The sequence below is a fragment of the Ambystoma mexicanum genome, chromosome 9 (genome assembly GCF_040938575.1).
Source record: "Ambystoma mexicanum isolate Mex_15411 chromosome 9, UKY_AmexF1_1, whole genome shotgun sequence".
NCBI lineage: Eukaryota > Metazoa > Chordata > Amphibia > Caudata > Ambystomatidae > Ambystoma > Ambystoma mexicanum.
In genome coordinates, this window is record NC_090931.1 from 1,012,329,645 (window position 1) to 1,012,356,033 (window position 26,389).

Below are 26,389 nucleotides of genomic sequence, written 5' to 3' on the forward strand. Positions count from 1 at the left end.
GGGATGATAGCTCAGCGGCAACCTGCCTGCCTTGGAAGCAAGACGGCACGTTGCACGCTGGTTTGATCCCCGGGTCCGCGCTTAGAAACCTCTGGGTATTAAGCACGTTATAAATAACCTATCATATAATTATCATATCAATGTTGTAACAGAATAACAACAACTGGACTATATACAAGAGTCAGCGAGCTAGTCCAAACTCACCTCAGACAAGGCCTCAGCCAAAGCCAAAGTCGATTAACCATTCACACCTTCTGCTATCAGGCAAGCATCTGATATTTTCCAAAGGGCTTGCAGGGCCTCCCTCACCCTCCACGCAAACTCCTCACTTGCAAGAAACCGCTGGTAAATTAGGCCCAAGAAGCACTAGATAGATGCTTAAATCAAACCTATGCTATGTGTTAATAGAGGGTAATACACCAAATCAGAGAGAAAGATTTAAGGCCTTCTTGTCAAAGGTCAGCAATAGATTGAAATCGGCAAGAGGGTGCCGGATGGTTGGATTCAAAATATACACAATATGTTAAAGAATAATACAATGTTGTATGTTATCTATCTATATATCATTGCCAGTTTAAGTTTTTCCAGGTTGACTCCTCATTGCTAGTTTTCATCACACGCATAACATCATGGCCACTACATTATGAAGAACAGACGATGTGGTAAGGAGCACACCAAATTCTAGAGTATTAGTCAAGCTATTGAATTATTCAGGGTGTGCTGGACAAAATTGACCCTGGCACAAGGTCACACATAATCAAGACATACAACTAAGTGTCCCAAAGATAAGAACACTCATGTCCCCTGCACACCGACTGTACTGTACAACAGTGAATTCTAAAATAAAGTTCAAAAGTTTAAAGAGAGGTTTTTAGGGTATATTGGTATAAGGACAATGTTTCAAATACAGTTAGTTAAAAAAGGTTATTTTAATATAGTACAGACAATATCATAAAGTAAACAAAAACGTTTCAGGAATGTTCCCTTCTTCAGGAGCAAACATAAAAATATTCTTATGCTACTCAACGTAGGAATCTACAGACCAAGTAGAAAACAATATGTTTCAGTTATACATTAGTTCCAGCGAGAGATCAATGTGTTCCTTGGAGGATAACTGTTCAGTGCCATTGCACACTTATACATGGGGACACTGAATTTGTCTTTCAAAACATCAGTGATATGTCAATCAGTGCAAACCTAACAGAACAAGTCTGACTTTTCTGACAAGATCTGTACTGAAGACTCCTTGCCTTGCATTGTGCAGGGACCAGGAGCCTCAACCTAAGGAGGTGCCTTGCTTGGGTGTGCTCCCCCACCTCTTCTGGGAGAATGAGGGCAGATGGTGTACAGAGGGGTTCCAGACTCACTTCTCAGAGGGTGGCAAAGCAGTCACATTTTCATAATATCCATTATTAACATTCATGAGATCAATGTGCATGCATTTATAATAATTTTAGTCAGATTTATCTCATAAACATTAATTAGGGATCGACTATGATCTGTATATATGTGTTGCCCTCGGCCCAGGTTTCAAAATCTTTGGGGATTCTTTGGCCATCCGCAATGGCTCTACCTATGGGCTCCCAAAATATGACCTACTCTCATTAAATATGCTACTCTGAAGCATGCGCGATGGTATGCATGAGTACCATGCAGATGTTCCTCAATGGAACAAGGGCTTGTGTAAGATAAGCGCTCATGTCTATACTTGAATGGGATACACTCATGCCTACATCCCCAGGTCTTCATACTCTAAAGGTTTGCTGTTTTAAAGAGGAGTAGTTTGAGTCCCTGTTCTTCCCTGACTCCTCGCGTTCACTACATCCAGAATGTATCTTTGAAAAACCCAAAGTTGCTTCTTTCTGTAGCGTGGATCAAAGTGCTCATGAAAGCAGCTTTGTGGGTAGCCTTTTTTGCTCTCGACCTAACTAAAAGTAGTGACCCAGAATAACATAAATATGCATGCAAAATGCCATAACCGACCCACCCACCCCGCATAGTGAGTTAGACCACACAGTTTGCAAGTGTTGGCAATAAAAGGCTGTAGGATTTTATTGTTACAGATATGGTTATGAAATAATAACAATAATCACATATACATATGATATCATACTTTTGGGCACCGGGTCCAGAGGTAGCCCCCTCAGGCCCATGCCGCCCATCCTGTCCCACGACTTGTTGTGGACACCGTACAGTGCCCTGTACCTCTTTTCTTTTGTTCTTCTCACTTCTTCACTCGGGTGGGAGGGTTTTGCAGAAAAGGAGGAAGAAATGGAGGACACTGAGTTCACAGTGTACCTCCAGTCTGTTTGAGTCCCCGTTCACTGTCTACAAACAGATTGTGATTTTCTGTAGAGCTGGAAGCTCTTTTTATAAGACCCAGGGCAAGCCCTGGGTCTTTGAAGTGTATGGGCCTCATTACGAAGTGGGCGCAAAGGGATACCGGGCACCGTTAAGGACATTGGTGCCGGTAATCCATTTGCGCCCTATTCCGAGGTCCCTTAGCGGGTCCCTTCCTTAATGCCTGCTTTTACCAGGCGTTATGGATGGGGCCCGTTAAGGGACTTCAGAGCTAATAACGGTACTGCAATTTGCGGTACCGTTATTAGCACCTTCCCATTGAGCCCTATGGGTGCTGAAATGGGAATGGGGAATGGCTTTTTTAATGAGGACTTACCGGTCCCGCAAAGCTCGGAATAGACCGGTAAGTCCCCATTCAATGAGGGCGGACTTGGTACCGGTACTGGAGGTAGTCATGGTGCTAACAGCGCCATGACTACCTCCAACCTCGGAATGAGGCCCCATCTGTTGGGGGCTGACCCAGCCCCCAGGCCGGCAGAGCCGACTGTCTGTCCCCCCAGGCAGGGGGGGTGTGTTCCTGCTCTCTCAGCCTGCCTATGGGGCCAGGTCCGGATAGTGGGGGGGGAGCTGGCCCTCTCCCAGGCTTGCTGGATGGTACCAGCAGTTACCCTGTCTCACTTTGGGAGGCTCTACAGCATTGCCCATAACTGCTGGACCCATATGCATGCAAAATGCCATAACCTACCCACCCACCCCGCATAGTGAGTTAGACCGCACAGTTTGCAAGTGTTGGCAATAAAAGGCCGCAGGATTTTGTTACAGATATGGTTATGAAATAATAACAATAATCATATATCCATATGATATCATACTTTTGGGCACCGGATCCAGAGGTAGCCCCCTCTGGCCCATGCCGCCACACACGGGTAGGTTCTCGGCTGCCTGTGTTCCCCCAAAATTGCTTATCTGCAGCCCCTGTTGGCTAGGGTGGAGGAGATTTCTCTGAAGAAATGTTCCATGCCAGGTCCTGACAGGTGTGTGCTGTCCTTGAGAAATAGGTCAGGATCTCCTAACGTGATGGCCGGGTGTTTTATGAACCCTATGCCCCTGGCTATGCAGAATTTTTCTATCCCTCTGTTGAGTTTTCTTCTGGAAATGTCTATAGATTTATAACAGGTGGCCCCTGCTATTTTCGTCTGGGCAGGATGGCTGAAAAATAGATTTCAGTATCTTTCCAACTATGGGAGATGTCTGCTAGATAGGCGCACATTCCCTCGAGTAAGCTTCTTCTTTCTGTGGACACCAGATCATTGCCACCTAAATGTATTATCAAAAATGTAGGCGGTTCCTGTAGGTAACCAGGTCCGCTAACTTGTCATGTATGTCTGCCCAATGGAGATCTCTGTAGCCCCACCAGGATGCAATGGTATTCTTAAATGGTGGACCCTCCTTGGTTTCTTCTGCCCAGCGTCCTGTCCTGAAAACGAATGGTTGGCCGACTATCCATGCTGACCGGAGGGGGGTTGGTCCACTTGACTGGAGGTTCTGGTGGGAGAAAAAGAAAGGGGAGGTTGGGGGGTATATTAGTTCTGGTCTGATGTATCTTTTGTAACAGTCTGACTTCCATCCCCCTATGTTTTTGACTTGTTGGGGGTGAGTCCCCCTTGCCATGCTGTCGTTGCGGCCCAGATTCTAAACGAGTGGGTCCCGAATTCCTTGGGGTCCCATCCTGCCATGCTGATGGCTTTTGATAGAACCCCTTTGAATTGGTAGCGGCTTATGCCGAGGCATCCCTGTGAATTAGGAACCTCCCTCCTACCTTTGGCCTCTGTGCATATTATAGGTTGGTGATGCATACTGGACAGTTTGTTGCATCGTCAATGCAGCAAATGTTGATGGTTCTTCTGGCCCCCGTTTTGAATTGTTGTATCTCTATGGTGACACTGTCCTGTTTAACCCTGGTTTCCATTATGCCTAGCCCATTGCTGGCTTTTGTGGTGAAGGCGATGAGTTCTCCAATGCGGAAAGCCCCAAAATATGCCAAGGAGAAAGCAGTTCTTAATAACAGGCCTTCATAAGGATGATGGCAAATGTTTTCCAGTTGGCTTGCTATTTTTACTAATTTGTCAAAATCAAGCGGGTGGCGGGTGTCTACCTGGGGTCCCTCTATTTTGCCCCAGCCCTTCATGGCATAAGTGATAAGTGCGCTCTGGGTGGGGTCTGTCCCCCCCCGGAGATTGGAGTAGTAGGATATTGCGACTAGGTGTATTCTTGCCCAATCCCTTTTGTACCCTTTGGCATGTGCCCATTTTAAAAACATTTCTATCTCCTTTACTGTTATTAATTCAATGTGGTTTAAACCTGTTGTTTTAAACACATTTTGTAAGCACTTACTGTATTGTGCTGTTGTAGTGCTGGCCAGTGCTTTCTCTGCCATTTCTGTAAGGAACCCAGGACCAGGGTTTGTGATCTCTGCGAGCAGAGTGTAGTTGGCACCCGTATTTGAGGTGCCTGATTTTTCTTGTACATCCCGGCCTTGGCTCTCTGGCGGCGGCGTTGATGTACTCTCTTTTATTTTCACGTTATTTCCCAGCAGTCCGCTGGTATTAATGTCATCAATTCTTGGGCGTGTGGCACTATCTCCCGGAATCTTGTCCACTGAAAACGAGAAAGCATCTGCAATGTTATTATCCGTTCCGATGAGGTGTTTGGCTTTTACCACAATGTTCTGTTGTAGCGAGACTGTGGTAATATCTCTTACGACTTTTAGTACCAGCTGGCATTTGGTGGTTCTTCTGTTTATGATGCCTACCACTGCCATGTTGTCACACCAAACCAAGACTTCTGTGTTAGCTAGCTGCCTGCCCCAGATGCGTATTGTTAGCCAGATGGGAAATATTTCTAAAAGTGTGATGTTTTTTGTCCATCCTGCCGACTGCCATGTTTTTGCCAATTGCCCGGCCACCCATTCTGTGCCCTGGTTGGCACCAAAATCTTTGCTCCGGGCTGCGTCTGTGAAAAGGGTTCTCTTGGCCCATGCATTCATTGTTGTGCACCAAAGGATGTTCCCATTAAAATGTCTAAGGAAGTTCTCCCAGATTTTTAGGTCCTCTTTCACTTCTTTGCCTAGCCGGATTTGTTGATGGAGTTTGGTAGAGGATTTGGTTTTGAACTCGAGACTCCTGGAAGAAACCTTTCCTTGTGGGATGATTCTGGCTGCGAAGTTGAGGCTGCCTGCCAGTGATCACAATTCTTTTACTGTGCCCTTGTCTTTTGCGCTTAAAGTTTGGATTTTTCCAGTAGTTCAGCTATTTTTGTGTTGGGGACTCTGCAAATACCCCTGGCTGAATCTATCTCAATGCCCAGGAAGATTATGTTGGTGGATGGCTTGGTTGTCTTTTCCTTGGCCAGAGGGATGCCCCATATGGTGGCCATCTGTTCCAGTTCTGCTAATGCCAGTTTACATTCTCCTGACTCTGAGGGGCCCATGACCATGAAATCGTCTAGGTAGTGTTCTATTTTTGCCCCAGGGCGCTGCTTCTGAAAGGCCCATTGAAAAAAGGAGCCGAACTGTTTCAATAGGGTGCAGGAGACTGTGCAACCCATGGGGAGGCATCTATCAACATAAAATATTTTCTCAAAGGTAAAGCCCGACCATTGTTGTATTGTTGGGATTTAGGGTGGCCCGGCAAGAGTCTGAAAGCGGATACGATGTCCAACTTGGCCATTAGAGCGTTCTTCCCACATTCTTGTATGAGTCTTGCTGCCTCCTGGAATTGGGTATATAAATACCCAAATATGCGTCCTGATGCCTGCGGGCTACCGGCGCTATAGAAGCATACATTACATTACATTACATTACAAACTGCTGATTCATTATGCGGAATGCCATTATTCAGCGAGTGGCCCTTTGGATAGGATAGGTGGTGAATTAGCCTCATTTTGGCTTAGCAGTGAGACTAGGTAGTCATGGAAAGGCATGGCGTCCCAGGGGCCCGCTATTCTGCCCAGGCTTAGCTCTTTTTCAACTTGCATTTCACTGCTTCTGGGTTGTCCCTGGCGGATTTTAGGTTTTTGGGGATGTTGGGAGACCCTGTTCCTTTAAATGGTATGACAAAACCTTTTTTGAAACCTTGTAGAATTGCTGTGCTTGTTTCCCTGTCCGGGTAATCCCCTAGTGCTTTGCTGAAATTGCTGGGGTTGATGGGTGTTCTACCTGGTGCTAATATGGTTTGTTCTTTTGGCTAGCCTGGGTGTTTGTTAATCCTTTGTATTTTTGGTGGGGAGTCTGGTGCAGTTGCTGACTGGGTGGTCGCCACTGCAGTTTGTACAGTTGTGTTTGTACCAACACTCTTTGCCCCATGTGCATGAGTTTTTTGCAAAGTTCCTGTATGGAATATTGGCTTTGGGCCCGTGTTAGTTTTTTTTCTGTCCGTGGGCATTAGATTTAGCCCCCCAAGGCTGGTTTTTCTGAAAGGGCTGCTCCCCTTTTTTGTTTTTCTCATTATCTGTGCCCTTGTTGCCCTGCAAATTTTTGTTGGGTTTGGTTGTTGTTTGTGAGACTTCTTCCGCAGATGGAAGTTCGTCATTCAAAATGTATAAGTCATTTTGAACCTCATCCCATTCTATGGCAGGCCTCTCTGACATACTCTGTCTGAATCTGATGTCGTAGGCCAACCATATTCTGCCTTTTTGGGCGATTTTTACCTCTCTGACTTTATCCATGTATTGGCCCCATCCCCGGAAATATTTTCGAAGTATATGGTAGCTAAAATGGCAAAGGATTTTAGCCAGTTGTCCCAGTTATGTTCTACTTGGGCCTTTCTAGCTATTGCTTTTTCTTCTATTTTCTTGGGATCCCTAAAGGCGTCCCTCCCTTTTCTTTGGGCTTCAATTAGTGAGAAGATTTCAATAAATTCTTTCTTTTGCCCATATGGCTTCTTTGATTGTGGTGTCTATGTTCCAGGCTAGGCATCTTTTGTATCTATTCAAAATTTCTGTTTGGAAAGATTTCAACTTTAGGTCTAATTGAGCACTGGTGATCATTATCATCTCTGGTTCGCCACTTTTGGCTGCCATTGTTTGCCCCGGTGTGCTGGAATTGGGGGTTGCCAATTCCTTTAATGCACCATCTTGGTTGGGTGTGGCTGTTGTTGTTGAAGCCTAATTGGGCTTGGATCAATTGTGCTGGTGAATGACGGGGTGGTTGTTGCTGCTGCCTGGTCCACCGTTGCTGTTTCAGGTGTGGGCAGGGGGGGGTGGAGGTGGTATTATGATAACTGATGGCTCAAGGGGGGTGTTGTGGTTTCCTGAGTCATTTGAGTTTGTAGGGGACTGTTTGCTTCTAAAATATAACATCATTTGTTGTATGTCCCTCATGTTTTCGCACAATTTTGACAAAATATTTCTTTTGTTACCTTTTCCTGATCCTTCGCTTGACTTCTTCGTCTTTGGGGGTGGTGAGGTCTCCCCCAACTCGGGTGGCATGGGCATCCCTTCTTTAGGTAGGCCGTATAGGTTTTCCTTGACCCAGGCCCAACCATAGTGTTCAGCTGCCTCGATTACTGCAACCAGGTGAGTTATTTGGCTTTTGGTGGTGGGCTTGTAGTTCCCTGTGATTTTCGTTTGGGAGCCATCTGCCTGTTGACTGGAGAAAAACACATTTTATTCTGTGATACAACTTTAACTGGTGGCTTGTTTCTGTGCATTTATGCTGGGTTTCTTGGAAAAAATGGGACATGTTTATAAACAGAAAAAAGTGGGGGTGGGGTTTCTTGATTTGTTAAAAGATTTCACCATCCCTCTTTGCTGAGAAAATGTTTGTTTTGTATTGCGCTGAAAAGACCCCTGTGATTGGCTATTGTGGCTTTGTGGTGCAGATCTGTGTTGCTTTGTGCCGTCTTGCTTCCAAGCGAAGTGTTGTTGATTTAGATTGAGTCCAAAAACAAAAATATGCTGGGCGGTCGCGTGGCACCGTATCCGGTTTACTGGGTGCGGTCCATGCCTTGTGTAGGCAGTCAAAATGATTGTTTAAATATAGCCTTTGTTAGTATTTTTGTTAGCGAACGCATTCCAAGCTTATTTCTTTTCAGAGGCTGTCACCTTTCCTTGCATGCGCCTTGTTAGTCACGCTGTTTGCAGGGATTGTTGTAAGCGTGCACTAAAACAAGCAGCTGCTCTGTTTAAGATCGTGCAACACTGGCCTGCGTGTGGCCTGTTGCTGTAAAACCCGGGACTGGGGTCTCGACTTACTTGCAACTGTAGCGAGTACGCCGCCGGGCTGCTACTTTGTTTGTTCTCCCGCTTCGTTTCGTTCTGCGGACACCGCTGGAGCTCCCGACCTTCTGCGACTCCTCGCTCTGCAATTGTTTTCAACAGTACGATGTTCAGAGAAAAAGGAAGAGAAAAGACGCTGCAAGTGCAGTGAACTTTTGTATAGGGAGAAAGCAAACCCTCAAGAAGATGCCAGGTAATAGCAAACTTCAACAAGGAGGATGAAATGGAGGACACTGAGTTCACAGTGTACCTCCAGCCTGTTTGAGTTCCTGTTCAGGCTCTACAAACAGATTGTGATTTTCTGTAGAGCTGGAAGCTCTTTTTATAACACCCAGGGCAAGCCCTGAGTCTTTGTAGTGCATCTGTTGGGGGCTGACCCAGCCCCCAGGCCGGCAGAGCCGACTGTCTGTCCCCCCAGGCAGGGGGCGGGTGTGTTCCTGCTCTCTCAGCCTGCCTATTTTAGATCCTTAGGGCACTTAGCACCCTGCTTCTTATTGGAAGGGTGAGGGGATTTTCTCACCTCACCCTTCCTTTGCTTTGTCCTGGAGGGAGACTGCTGTCTCCTGACTAAGTGGTGGAGTGGAGAGGGGCCAGGTCCGGATAGTGGGGGGGAGCTGGCCCTCTCCCAGGCTTGCTGGATGGTACCAGCAGTTACCCTGCCTCGCTTTGGGAGGCCCTACAGCATTGCCCATAAATTGCATCTTGGACCACCTGTGTAAATGTCTTAAGAAATATGAATGTATTTGAGATTCTAAATAGGGAGCTTCTGCCTATGTGTATTAGATCAATGTTAATTATAGAATGTGTAACTGATTTCCAATAAGTGACTAAAAGCATCTTTATGCAGTCATTTTACAATCTGTCAACAAAGGAAGACCATTAGAGATTACAATTTCTACAACTGTTTTGCGTTTTCATCTTGTTTGATATTTGTTATTCATATGTACTCGTTACAATACTGCTAGCAAACACCATGTGCATTGTTGACTCCTAATTGACTTAATAGGATGTATGGTTTACAGTGTTATCCCTAGTGATTAACAGGCAAATTATATTTTGTGGCTAGGGCCTTGTGCCTTATTTCAAGTTGGCGGTATTTCCTATGGAAATGCTGCCATACTCCGGTTACCGTTATTGTCAACCAAAACTTGGTGAACTATGCCATATTAGGATTAGCATTGCACAGTTAGTTCCCTTTGTGGGAGTCCATTACGGATTTGGAGGATTCGCCACACATTCAGATTTTGCCTCTGGTAACAACTATTTTTTCAAGGCAAAGTAGAAGAGATACTGCAAGCAAGACATTGGAGGTATCGACTCCACTTTGCTACTAAGTGTGTAGTTTAGGGGTTCAGTAAAAGAGGTGGTAAACAGACCCCACTGAAAAAAAGTGTGTACTTCATTTACTGGCATTTTCTTTACCATCCCAGAAACCAGGTAAAGTGGCCCTTATAATCATCCAGATGGTATCCAAATACTTTTTTAGTAAAAAAAGTCTGCCAATGCATTGTTATCCAAGCTGGAACTCCTCTGAGTCTTTGTGCCTTCTACAGTCCTTGTTAATGCAGACAAGAAAAGCTCTCAAAAATGTCTTGCCATGAGTTTGGACTCAATTTTACGATTGCTAGAGCATGAAGAACAGAAGGATTTCATTTGGGCAGTGTGAGTATCATAATAGCAGAATAACGTTAGCTCTTAAATATGGTGCTGTTTTACTGGCTTCAATTGGACTATATGTATTTTGGCAGGTCCGAAGGAAGAGAAATATTATGGCTCACCATGTTTTTGTTTACCGTACTTTATTCAAAATAAAGAGAAAAGGTCTAACTTTCCATAATATGAGGGTTACCCTGCCTAGAACAACTAAAACTAGGGTCATCGTGTGCAAGTGCAAAATCAAATGTCTGACTTCAGTCCCAAAACTAACCTGTGCTGACCCTACCACTGGTGCTAACCAACTAAAGACCAGGAGAATGACTCCTTTTACGTTTCAATAGGAAAGCTTTAAATACTGTCTGACTAATTTCTTCACCAGTTTGTTCAGTTCTTTCCTAGAACGTGTCCATATCTTATTTTGTAATCATCTTAACTTCCTTAAACTTTTCTTCTCCAGGGTATTGTGGGTCCCGTAGTTAGGTTCACTCTTCCTATAACTTCAGTTACTTCTGGGATGATTATGAGGGGACCCAAAGCTGTGTTTAGTCTTCTTATCATTTCTGTAACTACTAGGACTAGTATAAGGGGTCGCGTAGTTAGGTTCACTCTTCTTATGGCAGCTAAGGTATAGCCATTCGACACAGCTGCCTTTGTAACCAGGTCTCCCGGTCTTCCTGTTACCTTCTTGGATTAGGGCTTGTGTCACTGGGTTGGCGTTCCTGCTTGGTTCTTTGTTTTGTCTCCTCAGGATGACTTCCCAGCTTCCTTTCATGGTACCTTCAGGTAACGGTCTGTGTGCTGCGGGATCAGTTCAAAGAGTGGTTCTCTCTATCTTCTAATCCTGGTTACAGTACGGCAGCTGTTCTTCTATTGGTTACTTCCGTTGGTTACTTCTGTTCTTTTTTTTTCTGTTTGAATCTGGCTCAGCCTCTCTCCATTGGGCTTCCTTGTCTCAGTGTCAGGCAACTGTTCATTCTTCCTACTCCTTGATATTTACTCACCTCTGTACCATATAGACTTTCTTCAGGACAAGTACTGCAGTAACACATATGAGAGGATTCTTGTGTTATAGATATTTCTTTCTTAGTCTTGTGTGTGAGATAAAAAGGAAGTTCCTTCTAGGAACAGGTGTCCTTATCCCCAAGAGGGCAGTCTCTCTCTCTAAAATCCTGCCTTCTGACACAACTAGGGGGAATATTGCATAGCAGCCCACCTCCTTAGTCTCAGTGCAGACTTTGGGATTTATGACCGAATCCCATGATTCATCATAGTATGCTACTATATATGGTTTCGGTATTGATGGACCCTTCTTAAACCAATAGGTTGACTATCAATCTTTCTATTTTGGCACCAGATGGGGTGTTGCTATTGCTTTAATTGTATGCTGTTGTGATGGAATCACCTTTTGCCTGAATGAAGGAGTAGGTCTGGATTCAGAGCATACATATCAGTGATAAACTGCTGAAAACACCACTGATCAACACAATACATTGCCAGAGATACAGTAGTTATACTCTAAGTGCTAAGGGTGAGTAAGTTTGTCCTGAATTCCCATAGGAAAATCATTGTAGGCTCTGCCCACTCCTGCAGTTAACTTGTTTAGCAAAGTCCAATCTCATGTTATAGGGTGAACCTAAAAGATTAGGATTTCTCAGTGCTGCCTACCACAAAAACCATGCCAGTCATGGTACTGGGATATCTCATTCAAAATTAAAATCTAAACATTAAAATACCTTGGCCTATTGATACCCATAAACTTTTGTAAATTTGGTTGCATTAATAATGACCCTATATTTACAAACTTTGCAAGCAAATAGCTCAACGAGATAAGCACTCAGACAGCAGTGCAAACTATAGTGACTGTTTTGAAGTCCAGCAGAGCCGACTTTCAACGTTCTGAAGATAATAAATTGAATACCATATACCTGGGAAATATTAACATCTTTCACTACGGTGCTTAGAGGACAGAGGAAGCCTGAATGAACCAATTTATAAAAATATGACACATTATTATGGCAATACCCCAAGATGGCGGGCCATTACTGCCTAAGGTAATGCCCCTGGGGCCCATAGCTATAGGCCTGAGCATAGGGAGGGCCTTATTGAAGACCACGGGGGTATTATCTTAGCCAGTAATGGCCCGCCAGCGAGGGGCTTATTGCCATTAGTATTCCATGGTTTAAAGCCCTGGGATACTAATGGTGGTGTTTTTTTTTTTTTCATTCAGCATTTGTTTGTGCGCTTTCAAAAGGCAGCCGCTGCAGTACTCATTAGTTCTTGAGAGGCTAGAATGCGCATACTGCTTCATTACTAAGGATCAACGGGGCATCATTTTGGGCCATGTTGATCCGTAGCAATGATTTAACAAATAATGGGCTCGCTGGTTATGCAAGTTCGTCTGAGGAAATGGCAGCAGATCATGGCGAGTGAACAAGGTAAGGTAACCGGCGCGAGATGCACGCAGTTGCGTGAAAGGGATTACACTGTGGTAAGGCTCGCAATTGAGCCAATCCACATTCAGTGTTTCCTGTGGAATTGGCACGCCAAGTACTAATATTCATAATATTATTATTATGAAGGGAAGCAAGATGAAAGATTAAGTGTTCTTTCTCTGCATTGACAGGGAGGATTGCGCTTCGAAAAGCAGTTCCAGGTCTATATAATATTCACAGACACACCTCCCCTGGTGTTACCGAGCATCGAGAGAAGCGCGACTATATAGCCCATGTGGTAACCAAGAAATAGAATCTGTAAAACACATTTTAATTCATTGTGAGAGCTTATATGGACCGCAGAACAAATACCTTGAATCCATTGACAACTGACAACAAGTTAATGTAACAGAACAAATATGGGACATGCTAACGGAGGGTAACAACCCAAACTGTAGTTACCACATGGTAAAGTTTTATCTTACATGTATAGAAATTCTCGACATATTGTGTTAGTTTTATTGTAAATGGTCTATTTATTAACAATTGGGTTTATATCGACTCTGATGTGTCTGTTTATATAAAAAGCCGAAATGGCTACATGTGTATTAAAATAACATTAAAAAAAAATGTTCAACAGAACTTTGTGAAATACACGACAATGGAGCATACATGAGGCTACCTATCGTAAAAAATATTGAGCAAGTTAGGGGCTACAAAAATGAAAGTGCAGAGTTATGGGGTACACTCCCTATGCCAATAACCTAACTCTACCACCTAGGATTAGAAGCAGACATATGTGTGCATGGGTTCAAGCAGGAAATCTTTACAATAATATGATACAATGTTGCAAAGGCATTGGTTCTGTCCTTCTCGGGTGTTTGGAGGTTATAGGTATCATTTGATCCTGTAAAAGACATGGAAACGCCCTCAATTTAAAGGCAAGAGATGGCAGAATAATGCACTGCTTCATTCATGATGTGTGCTCCCACCAGCTACCATGAAAAGGTACACCTATAGGTTGCAGGTAGTTAGTTACCTGTTCTCCTGAGATACTGCACCCTGCAAATAGCATAGGGGTTCACACACATCGAGAACACTCCTGGGAACTGGCCCACGTGTTGTATTCTAATCAACTTTAAATATGGCAACAGGAAATGCTTGAAGCAAATGTAACTCTGTTCAAAATGTTCAAAATGTTCAAAATGTAACTCTGCTTTTATGAAGAATAGTGCCCCTGTTGCATTAAAACAATGTACAGTGCCAGAATGTACAAATATGAAACATTGGTTTAGGGCAACGCAGCATTGCATTTTATTAATAATTATATAATGTGTTATAGATTAAGGAATCTGCGGATCTAAAAAGGTGAAAAGGCCCATTGTACTCGAATTGTTTGGTGTAAACAGTGTATTTCGTTTTTCAACAGTAATAGAAACCTTAGTTTTTTTGTCCAACAAAATGATAATGATAAATATATATTTCAAAGATCCAAATTATACAAATGCATTCAGGCATCTATTGTGACTGCACAATGATTTGCACATGGGACATTTTAAAAATAGGGAATACTCTATAACGACCTTATAATATTCAGGAAAATATGATCCCATATGTAAGATGTATTTCCTTATTTAACATAATATTAAATAGTAGTTTAATTCCCTGGCCTACCAAAAGCCATATTGTGTTAGTCCTTTAGGGCTCCAGACCTGGGGAGGATGTATGACCCAAGTCCTAGTTGTCATAGGAATATTGTCAGGGGTTCTTTGCAATTAGGCTGCTCAGAGCTCAATGTTGACACAGTTTTGGGACTCTTATGTGATTATACCAGCTGGCTGTCACATATTCCAGACTAAATGACTCTGCAAGCGGGAATGGCAATCTTCATGGCAGACTGTTTGATGAAAGTTGATGATATTTTGGGCAAGTCCACTGCAAGCCCAGGTTTCAGAAAATATTTCCATATTTTGAGGGAATTCTCATGTAAACTCACTTGAAAATGGAAACTGTTAATGGACATCATTGGATTTATTACCAAGGCATGCATACTCAGACCAAATAGAGCATTTGATCCTTTGGTGCCAGGACTCATAAAGTTATCATAAAGGTGTCAGCCTCCAGGTTTTGCTTTCAGTATATTGTGTTCTTTAAACAGGAGCATTATAACTTTGGTACAATCAGGCTCCTGTCAATCGATAAAACTGTACACTTCAAGTGTCTAAGTTTCATTATATAAGGCTGATTCTCGTAAATAAAAAAACAAAAACAATGTAGCAAAAAAGCAAAAACTATGTAGGCCTCAATTACATTTTACTTTATTTTATAAAATACTGTGCTTTGTCATCCCAAATGTACTGTTCTCCATATAATACATTGCTGTATACGTTCACATAACTCAAAAGATTCATTTTGGGCCTTGTATTTTACTGTAGACAAATACACGCTTGTTGTAACTGGCCTGTTGGCATCACAACATTTCCTCACCTGTGTTCCTTTTAAAAGATTTGCGCATAATGCAGTTCATAAATGTATTTTTAAATGTGGCATTTTCATTTGCATCCTTTCTTTTTGTATAGATTTTGCCAGGACACCAAATACTCTTCAGATATTATGGGAAACATAGGGCCTCATTAGGAGTTTGCTGGTGTGGAATTAAGGTGTTGTTAATTCCATTAACCAGCATGTTTCTGCACCAGCAAACTCCTAGTTTGCCAGTCGAGTGGCCAGAATTACCTCCAGGCAAAAGCTGGAGGTAAATTCCCCATCCCACCAGCAAAAATTGCCACTATTACTGGCACCGGTATCACTGGTGCCGTTAATACTGGCAACTCCCCCCATGGAGTAACTACCATTAGCGGAACTCGTAATCCAGCGGTAATTCTGCTTGACAGAGTGCCAGTAACGGTAATACAGGTAGCTGGTATTCTGGCGGTATTACCACCAGGATACCGGCAACCTCATAATGAGGCCCATAAAGGTATGCAGTTAACGCTGATGGATATTGTCTCTGCCGGTCCCCTTTTACACCCAGGGACCGGCATATGCCTGCCTGCCAGATGCATAATCTTGCATCCTCATTGTATGCACCGGAGCCCCAGCAGCATGGAAAGCTGGCCGGCACAGAATCGACTTGACTTCTGGGCCTCCAGCCTGCCCTGCTGTGCGTGATTGGCAATTAGCTGGAGCCCACAACATCCAGAGCCCTGCCTCCAAGCCAGGAAACGAAGCTGGCCCTCAGTAAAGGCCTGCAGTTAAGTTAAGGCTGATGGATATTGTCTCTGCCGGTCCCATTTTTTGCCCAGAGAGCGTTATATGCCTGCCTGCTAAATGCAAAATCTTGCATCCCTCAATTTATGCACTGGAGCCCCAGCAACGTGAAAAAATGGCTGCTGCAGAATCTACTTGCCTATTGGGCTCCCAGCCTGCCCTGGCGTGCGTTATCAGCGATTGGCTGGAGCCCACAACATCCAGAGTCCTGCCTCCAAGCTGGAAGGCGATTCCTGTCCTCAATAAAGGCCTGCAGTTAAGACCGATGGATATTGTCTGTCGGTCTCTGCCGGCGAAGCGCTGATACGTCGAGTCACATGCAGCGCATCCCAGATCCTCCATTGTCTGTTGTCCTACCCTCACAGGTAAGCCTATTGCGCTCAATGTTGTAGGAGCCCAGCCTTGGGCTTACTTAGGGACGCCCACTCGTTACATCTGCCAACTTGCTGCACTGCCTCCACCTACCTCCTTCCAGCCACTGATCACGTCAGGTCTCTAAGTGCAAACCTCAGAACGTTATTGCAGTAAAGCCTGCGTGTGAATGCAACCTTCCACCGCCCACTCGCTTCCTCCCAACCGTGATTGAAATAAGGCCACAGCCCAGCACTTCTACACAGTCTGAACTCCCACCAGATGCCACCACATTGCTAGATACTTTGACACTATTGAACACACCAGCAAACCCGCCCAACACAATCATCCCTATGTTATACATATGCAAGCTGCGCGCCCAGCTTCACTGCCCTATACTCAAACCGAAGTCCTTGCCCTCATGCCACTGGACTGCACCTCAATTTAACATTCCAGTCGGTTGTGAGGGAGCCCACATCCAAGAGGGTCCCTCTCTACCAACCACACCTAGTGGGAATAAAACACAGCCACCTCAACGAAAAAAAGAAAGCACAAGAAACAAACACTAGGACCTCAAAGAAGAAGCCTTCTGCCTACCTCACATCATACTTGGCACAGCCAACATCCCCACCTTGGTGCTTCCATATATTTAATCATCTTTGTAAGCCAGATTACAATACACTATCTCGCAAACAAAATCTACCCAAAACCAGAAGCTCACACCCACCAGAAATCATAGCCCGGAATGCCCACCTGTGGTATAGGATGACACCACGCTACACAACCCCAGAAATCATTGTCTGCAATGCCCACCTGCAGTACAGGACAACACCATGCCACACACCCCCACCACACCTCTACTATTTGCATGGGATTACACCCAATGCCTCTAAACATAATAAACCACCTAGAACTACAGCCATGACACCCTTATAGGCATCTAACACCATCAGAACTCATCCTACATTGTGCCCTCCTCAACACAAAATCTATCACGGCCCACACCCACGTAATCCTGGACCTCATCACTGCTGATGACCAAGACATCCTGGCTGTTACTGAGACTTGGCTCTCCCCCACAGTCCCTACAGGCTATGCCATCCTCCGGTATGATAGGGCAGAAAGAAAAGGAGGAGGAGTTTCCTTTATCTTCAAAGACTCCCTCTCATTGTACACATCTAATTCAACAACAATCCCTTATCTTGAACCCCTTTCAGCCAAGCTCAAATGCTCATGTTACATCTTATATACCACCCAACTGGCCCCATTGCCTCCTTTGAAAAAGACCTTACCAACATATTACCACCAACCTCAAACCATCCACACAACTCCTGGTACTAGGTGAGCTTGTAAGAGGATTCAATTCAACACTACAGCTAAGTCAACGCCTAGTCTATAATACTGAATGAAAACCCTTATTGATATATCTTTATGTCCAGTTCATGCGTTCTGGATGACTACCCCTATATATCACCCCTCTCTTGGAATCCCCCTGACCCCACTGAGCCAAGAAGTATTTCTGTTTTGCAAATTAAAAGGTTTATTCGATAATTTAAACAATAGATATGTATATCACACTTTATAATAAATTAATAATTGAATATCACACTTAATCTGATATGATAAATATTAACAACGGAGAATCTGGCACTAGCACACTTCTTTATAATCACTAAGGAGTTGACATGAAATGGATAAGGTAGCACACTGGTAAATAGGAACAAAAGAAGAAGGTGGTACAGAATGCTTTATGTAAGCTCAGGTGGATGCAATATTCAATGAATGCAGTACAGAAAATACTCAATATGGCTTCAACCAAACCATGTAATCACTTTTCTCTGGAAATCCCCTCCCCCCCTTGATACAATGCAAGGAAATGGAAGGAAGCACACAGTTCTCAGAAATGCAATCAACTGTAATTCAGTTCACCCCAGCAAGCTTAGACAACAGAAGTTTAAAACACAACCCAAAATGCTTCTATATGTGCTGGCAAAGGAGTGAAAAATATGCTAAAATGCTTTTAATTCCCTGTAGAGGTTCAGGGTGAGTGGTATCTAGTTAATATTAGTCCAGGCTCACTCTTGCAATGATTCAGGGATAGTTTTTATGAGGCAAACGATTTTCTGGCAAATGGAAGGCAAGCAGCAGCTGATTTTTACACGTGAAGAAATTTGCAAATCGCGGTAAAATTCACGGATGCGTGTTCCGCGATTGCGGTAAAACTATAGGGGGTAGGAATGCAGTTCTAGGTTCGTAGGAAAGCCACGATTCTAAGCTTTCATATGAAAGTTATTGCAAGTCTCTAAGACAAACGGTAGCGGAGATATGAGCGATTTTGTGAAGGTCGTTTTTCAGATTTGAAATTTTAAAAGCTCAAAATGACAAGTGACAGATTTTGCAGCTAGAATGACAGTGACAGCTATGCAAATGACAGGTGACAGTTAGGAGACAGTTCTACTTAGATTAAGCTAGATTGAATTATATCATTTTAACTAGGAGATTGGTTCTGCACAGTTTTCTAGGTACTCACACTATATTCTTGAGTGAAATGGGCCTCGCCATGGATCTGGTCAGGTTTTAAACTCGCCTCTGGTCTCTGCACTTCACAGTGATCTGGGTCAGCTCTCTCTGGTTCTCTGGTCTGGGTCTCTAGTTCTGGATAGATTGAAGTCTCTAGTTTGGCTCTCTGGAGGTTTGATGGAGGTAAAGTATGGATTTTTCCGGCAGAGCTTCCAGCGGCAGATGGATTTGAAAAGTCCCTATCTGTCCTGTCTCTCTGTTTTTATGTGTTTTTATGTGGGTGTGTTCTAGCATCACTGACCCTACCTCTCTCTCAGCTTCTAATTGGTCAAACTTCCATTTCTCATTTGATTGGGGGAGCTAAGTTGTGTCAGAGTGATGTCATCTCTTTATGATCTCTTGAAAAACCTCCCCTGTCATCTGTGCACCCAAATCTATATATGATCAAAATCCATATTTCACAGTTACACAGTTGTTTGAAATTACATATACAGGGTGTGGCTGAATTTAGCCATGTCTCTGTCCAAATCTGCTGTTTCTAAGAGCTTGCATTCAGAAATGGCACATAATTGACTTTTTAACTGATTTTTCAATTTCTGACATTGACCCAACTTTACATACATGTGCGCAGGGAGTATGGACATTAACTGATGAAGTTTCATATTTTTAACATGCATACATTTAGAGTAATATCCACTTTTCCGCTAACACCCCCCTGAACATACCACCGGTTCTAAAAACCTCTTAAACTGTGGGCAGAAAAATCACAAGAATTATGGTATAATTTATAAAATTTTCACATGTCCGCACCATGAGTTATTCATCTTTTTCTAAACAATATTCTGGCTACAAAGGGGTGTGGTTTCCCAGGTCACATGGTGGAAATACTGGTTTATCCAGTTCTGCCAAGCCAGCTTGCTCTCACAGGCAGTGCCCCTCCCAGCTTCTGCCAAGAGGAAGCTACATTTTACGACCGCTGTAATAAAACCCTTGCCTGAGTCAAGACAGGCTTTGTTCAGAGCTCCTGTAGAGCACAGGTAATTCAATTATCAGATAGATGGCATATCCTTAGTGTGGCCAGCAAAAGGCAGATAGGCCTGGGAACACAGTTGTGACTCAAGTTTCACTCCTGATGGGGGTAGCTGTCAAGCAAAATCAAGTTCCTTAAGCCAGACTTTCAGCTAACTGTCATGGTTTTTTTGTTGCTTTTTAAATTAACTTGCAATTTTACACATGCAGCTAGAATGCTGATTCTAAGTGCAAAACTATGACATTTCAACAGTTACAAAGGCATGCGACACCAAACATAGGTCACTCATTTATCTAAACATTTTCGATTTTAGTGTCTTTAAATCCAGTGCAACTTAAACTGCTGACTCCATAGCAGTTTTGTTATAAGCATTGTTTTGGGCTCTTCATTTCCCAGATTTTGTAAGCACACAAAACCTCATTCTGCCAAATGTCTGCTGGTGTTCAGTGAATATTTTGCACATGTTGCAATGTTTGAAAATAGGCATTTTGAGCCTGCCTTCAGAGAAACACAGGGTGGTTTTAAAACGCTTTGAAGCTAACCGGCGCTACTGTTTTTCCTTTGGCAACCCATTTCCCTCATGGCAACCCGGCCTATCATTCTCGCACTGGTGGGTGGCAAGTGAGGCAACCATTTTGGTGTGCGCACAAACTGCGCAGCTTTCCTGGATTTCGGCGCACATGTGGGTTTTCCGCCATCTTGAATTTTCTAAGCCCACAGCACCAAATGTTGTAGCATGATAGCTTAAACGTGGGTCAGGACACCCAACAAGCCCCCCGCGCGACTGCACTTTGAATTTGAGTCGATGGGGAGTCGCGTGCCCAAGGGTTTTGACCCACGCACCGGTCTGTCCCCATAATCTTCTTCCTCTTCTGTAGATGGCACAGTTCAGCATCTTCTTCTCCATCCGGTACTGATCGATCGGTTCTCCTCGCCAGTCCTGATGGGAGTATTGGGCGGTCCACTGGGCCCATTGGATCTTCGTTCCCGGTCTCCGGATCGTCCTCCTTGGCCCGTCTTCAGGTTTTCTTTCTCCTAGGACGACAAAGGAAGAGCGGCAATACCTACTCATAGACGTTTTTCCACCACTGTTGAGATAGTGGGGCAGCATATGCATTTCATCATAACGAAACATTACATTCTTTTTTTGAAAAAAGAAAAACAGTATAACTAAGAGACAGTTTCATGCAAATCACAATATTTTAGAGACTAGATGTGGTATGTTTTATGATTGGAACGGAATTAGTCTGAGACAGTACCCGCTAGGATTCCAGAGGATTCCTCCAGTTGTTGCAGAGCGTGCCTGGGATGGCAACACTTCAACTGGTTTATATGGACCCACTTGTCTTCCCCCTCTGCCAAAGGACCTTTGGGGATGTGGATTTTGTAGGCCACAGGGGAGATTTTGTCGATGATCTCAAAGGGTCCCTTCCATGTAGGCAAAAATTTGCGCTGCTTGGCCTGGTTCCTTTGGAAGTTGTATAGATAGACCCGGTCCCCCACCTGATATTCCTTCCTGGAAGTTTTCAGGTCATAATGGGTCTTCATGCTATCAGCCGATCTTTCTAGATTCCACTGAGCGTAAGCAAAGCATGTTGGAGGTGTTTCCGTAAATTCTCCACATACTCATGAGTAGTGGAGGCATTTATCAGTGTCTGCTCTTGGGTCCTGTAGAGCAAATGCTGTGGAAGCACCATCTTGCGCCCAGTCATCAACTCAAATGGTGACATTTTGGTTGCAGATGAAGGGGTAGATCTGATGGCCATTAGGACCAGAGGTAATTGGATATCCCAACTTGGCCCAGAATCTGCCACAAACTTCTTTAATATGCTCACAATTGTCCGGTTATATCTCTCTACTGCCCCAGAAGAAGCTGGTCTGTAAGCAATATGCAGCTTTCTCTTGACCCCCAGTATCTCCCACATCTTTGTCATTACTTCACTGGTGAAGTGGCTACCTCTATCTGACTCAATCCTTTGAGGTAGACCAAAACGGGAAAAGATGTGGTTAATCATCAAGGCAGCTGCAGTTTCTGCCTTGCAATTTGGGGCTGGGAGACATTCCACCCACTTGGTAAACAAGCATGTCACAGTCAACATGTACTTATTCCCCCTAGCCGAGCGAATCACAGGGCCTACAAAGTAGATTTGTAAATCTGACCATGGCAGTGTCATCCCCCTCTTTTGGAGAGGCGCACGGTGCGTGAGGGATGATGGCTGAAACTGTGCACACACAAGACACCCCTTCAAGTATTGGTCGAGGTCCTGCCCCATGTGTGGCCAGTATGCAACCTCTCTTAAGATTTCCAATGTTGTGTGAAACCCCCTATGACCGGCAGTGGCCGCATCATGGGCGTGACTTAACATCAGGCTTCGGAATGAGGTAGGAACCACCCACTGATCGTGGCCAGCTTTGGATTTCCTTACCAACAAACCGTCTTGGATTCGGAACATTTTTGGACATTTCATCAACACTCTTAGGTCCTCTTTCCCAATGTAATCGGTATCCGTCAGGGGAAAGTTCTCAGGGTCCTCAAGGTGTTGGTAAAATTTACCAATAACTGGATCCCCCTTCTGAGCTGTAATCAAATCAGCATCAGGGGTCTCCTTACTCCATTGTGCAATTGAAAGGTCGTTGTGAGCATTTGTCTGGGACCTAGTGATAGCAGTGACCTGGATTTCCCCCAACAGGGACTCAATCTCAATTAGATCCCCTTGGATGGCCCCGGTTTTGGCCAGCTGATCAGCTAAGTCGTTTCCAGTTTTGTCTGGTCCCTCTACTTTGGAATGACCCTTGATCTTTTTCCAATAGATGGTCATCTCATTCGAGGTGACCAGATCATCAATGTTTTGGATCAACTTCCCATGTTTCAAGGGTTTGTTGTTAGCACATAACATGCCTCTGGTTTTCCAATTAACCAGGTGCTCCACGAACCCGTTCCGTACATAATCCGAATCTGTGATTATGACCAGTTCGTGGAGTTGATGCTGGACAGCAGTGAGGATGGCCTGATGCACAGCCATCAATTCTGCCACCTGACTACTTCGGGGACCAATTTTATATCCAGCGGAGGGTTCTGGGGACTCATTCACCCATGCATTCCCTACGCCAGCCACCAGTTCTTTCGCCCCGTTGTTGTCAACATGGTAAGAGCATCCATCCACATACACAGTGGGCATTCCCTCACACTTGTCTTCTTCAAAGACTTTGTGGGGGGAATTAAGGTATGCCTCCATGTTGTCCTTTATTTTTAGACTTTCGTCCTCGAGACAGTTTTCTCTGGCACAATCATGCAAGTCAGCCAGACCTTGCGCGAGGGGACTCTTCTTGTTTTGGCCATATCTGACCTCTACAGGAAAGCCTTGCATTGACAGAATCCAGGAAGTAATTCGGGAATTACTCACATTTCCGGCCCGGATTCGGTCACTTTGGAGATATTGCAGAGACTGGTGAGGAGTCTCCACTATGATGTGTTCCCCCTGGATAAACGGGCGGTAATTCTTCAATGCCCACACCGTTGCCAGGAGTGCCTTCTCACAATCGTTGAATTTTTCCTCCACAGAGGATAAAGTTTTGCTCGCATAGGAGATTACTTTATTGACCTTGTCATGCTTTTGATATAATACTGCCGTCAAGCACGTATTAGAGAACCCCGTCTCCAGGAAGAACTCCTTGTTTCTGACAGGGTAAGCTAGGCAAGGCGCTTGTGAGAGGCTTCTCTTGAGTTGTTTTACTGCCTCGGCTTGTTCTGGACCCCATTCCCACTTGACCCCCCCCTTCAGGAGATGAATCAGGGGTCTGGTGATCTCTGCGTAGCCCTCAATGAACTTCCTGCTGTAATTAGTCAGTCCAAGGAGGCTCCTTAGTTCTCGCAGAGTTGTGGGGTCTTTCAGTTTCTGAAGTGCTTCCACTTTCTTTTCCTGGGGACAGAGACCCTGAGGAGTAATCTCATGCCCCAAGAAATTAACACGGGTTCTACACCACTGTGCTTTCTGAAAGGAAAGTTTTGCTCCGGCGGCCCTCAACTGTGTCAGAACATAACGGATCTCCGCTATGTGTTCCTCCACAGATGAACTTTTGATGAGGACATCATCTACATAAGCCAGGTTACCCCTCGCACCCAGGTCGGGCATGGCCTTATGTAGGAAAATGTTGAATTCATTGCCGGAGTTGAGGTATCCGAAGGGAGTCCGGGTCCATGTGTACTGCTGGCCCCCAAAGGTAAAAGCCAGTTTGTATTGGTCCTCCCTGCTGACAGGCACGGTCCAGTATCCATTGGTCAGGTCTATTGCAGTGAATACCTGTGACCCCTGAATCTGGGCCAGCCCTTGGTCAATGTAGGGCAGAGGCCATCGGGAAGTATGGACCCGTTTGTTGAGCTCCCTGAGGTCAGCACAGAGTCTCCACTGGCCGTTTGGCTTCAATATTCCCAGCACTGGATTATTGAAGGTGCTGTGGATGGGACGGATTATTCCCCTGGACTCAAGGTTCTTGATTATTTCAGTGAGGGACTCCATTGATGCGAGAGGCAAGCGATATTGCTTCACAAACACAGGAGTCATGCCAGGGTCCGTGGGGATTGTTGTGGTGTGGATGTCGGTGCGACCACAGTCATATGAGTCTACCGCAAAGAGATCTTGGAAATCCAAGAAAACTTGTTTCAACTTTTGCTTTTGTTCCAGAGTCACACAGGCATCAGCTAGGTTGACTCTCTCTTCCACCATCTGCCTGAAGCCTGGAAAGACTTCTGGTTTGGCTATTTCAGCGGCCTCCTCCAGCTGGGTGGAGAAGTCCCTGGTCAGAGTGCTGATTTGGACTGGAGGCTTCAGGTGGGAAAGGCAGCCCTCATGGACCTGGAAAATCACCTCATCCCTCCTGAAGTCACAAGTCACATCTTCCTTACCATAAGGGCAGGAAGTGTACACCAGGAAGTTCCCCCCATGCCGGGTAAAAATCCTGTCTGGTGTTGCGTGGTCCTCACTGTCACTGTCAACGCAGTCCTTGGGGATCGGCCCTAACAGTTCGTTACCTAAATCAATGGAAAAATGTCGGTCATCAACCGCCATTCCAATAATGGTGCCTGCGGCTAGAGTAATACTCTTTAAGTCGCTGTTATCCACCTCTATTAGAATGGTGTCATGTTCTATGTTGACTAATGGAGTTGGGTTTACCCCCAACCCTTGCTGTTGGAGAGAAGCATTTAGATGTATGTAAGCATCAGGGTTTTTCAACTCTTGTCCCCTTTTAACTTTCACTTCCAGGGAGAATTGTCGGGTCCTTTCTGGGATGGTGACTTCCTCTTTAACCTGAATTTCAACTGCATAAGGTAGCAATTGAGCTGACCTAAATGCTTTTTCTGGATCATCAAAGCCCATGGGATTATCCGCTAATCGGGACCAAGCTTTGAAGTTTATTAGGTCCAAACTAATGGCGAAGCGATTGAGAATGTCACTGCCTAAGTAAAAGGCGGCAGGGACGTCTCGCACGACCCAACAATTGTGGACTATGCTCTTGTTGCCAATGGAGATTTTGAGTATACACCTGCTTGGCAGGAGATGTTTGGAATCAGGTGCTTCCAGGTCCATTTCCCATTTGTCTATCAGTTTGAATGTGGGAATGGTTGGATCTTTTGGGAGTTGGCGGAACATGGCTTCGCTGATGAAGCTCTTACCGTTGTTCACACACACTCGAGCGAGAACAGAGTCCTTCCCATCATTTAATTGGACAGGGATGAACAACTGCTCTCCAATTTGCTGAATATCAGCCAGGCTCTGAGCTGATTTCACATCTTTCTGGACTATAGGAGTGGGAGTTTCTGATTGTGGATTAGTATAGAATCTCAGAGTGTTTCCTTCCAGCGTGGAGTACCACTTTAGACTGGAAGGAAGGTTGATTTTCAGAAATAGAGAGGACCCCCCATCACCAGTCTGTTGTCCTACTGCTATTACTGTCACGTCTGGAATTTGGCTATTCTGGAAGTGAAATTCTACTTGGTCAGATTTTTGTTCAACCATGTGGCAGGTACCGTTTAAACTAACATGGTTGACACTCTGTTTTAATTTTATTGGTCGGCTAGTCTGGGTCCAGAGGACCTTGTTTACACAATCTATTAGGGGTGACAACCTTCTCAGGAGGTCATTCCCTAGTAAACAAGGGGTGCCCTCTGGGGTCACAACTATGACCGGGTGTTTCAACTTATGTCGCCCAATTTTAATGTCCAAATCTGCCGTCCCCTCGACGGGAATTTCCTTCCCGTCAAAGTTCTGGAGTTGCCCAGGAAGAGAGGTGAGAGGAATTTGGTAATTCTCTCCCCTTCCTGCATTCAGTTCGTCAAAGGCCCTTCTGGACAGAAGGGTGGCTTGAGATCCCGTGTCCACCAGCGCTGAAATCGTACCCTGCCCCTGTACTTGTACCGGGGCATAATATCTTCCCTCCTTCTCCTCAAGGGGGCACAGATAATGTACATTTTTGGACAACTGGTGGGCTAATTTTCTGGTTCTGGACATCGCGAGAGAAGAATTTTGGGCAGAATTCTGTGGAGAGCCTTGGGAAT

General features: G+C 44.6%; 1 protein-coding gene across 9 annotated transcripts in view; it reads right to left on the bottom strand.

Annotated features, from left to right (window-relative positions):
• The window catches only part of B3GALT1 (beta-1,3-galactosyltransferase 1), a 2,246,978-nt gene that overhangs the window by 2,036,539 nt on the left and 184,050 nt on the right, over positions 1-26,389 (bottom strand). The window lies entirely within an intron of this gene.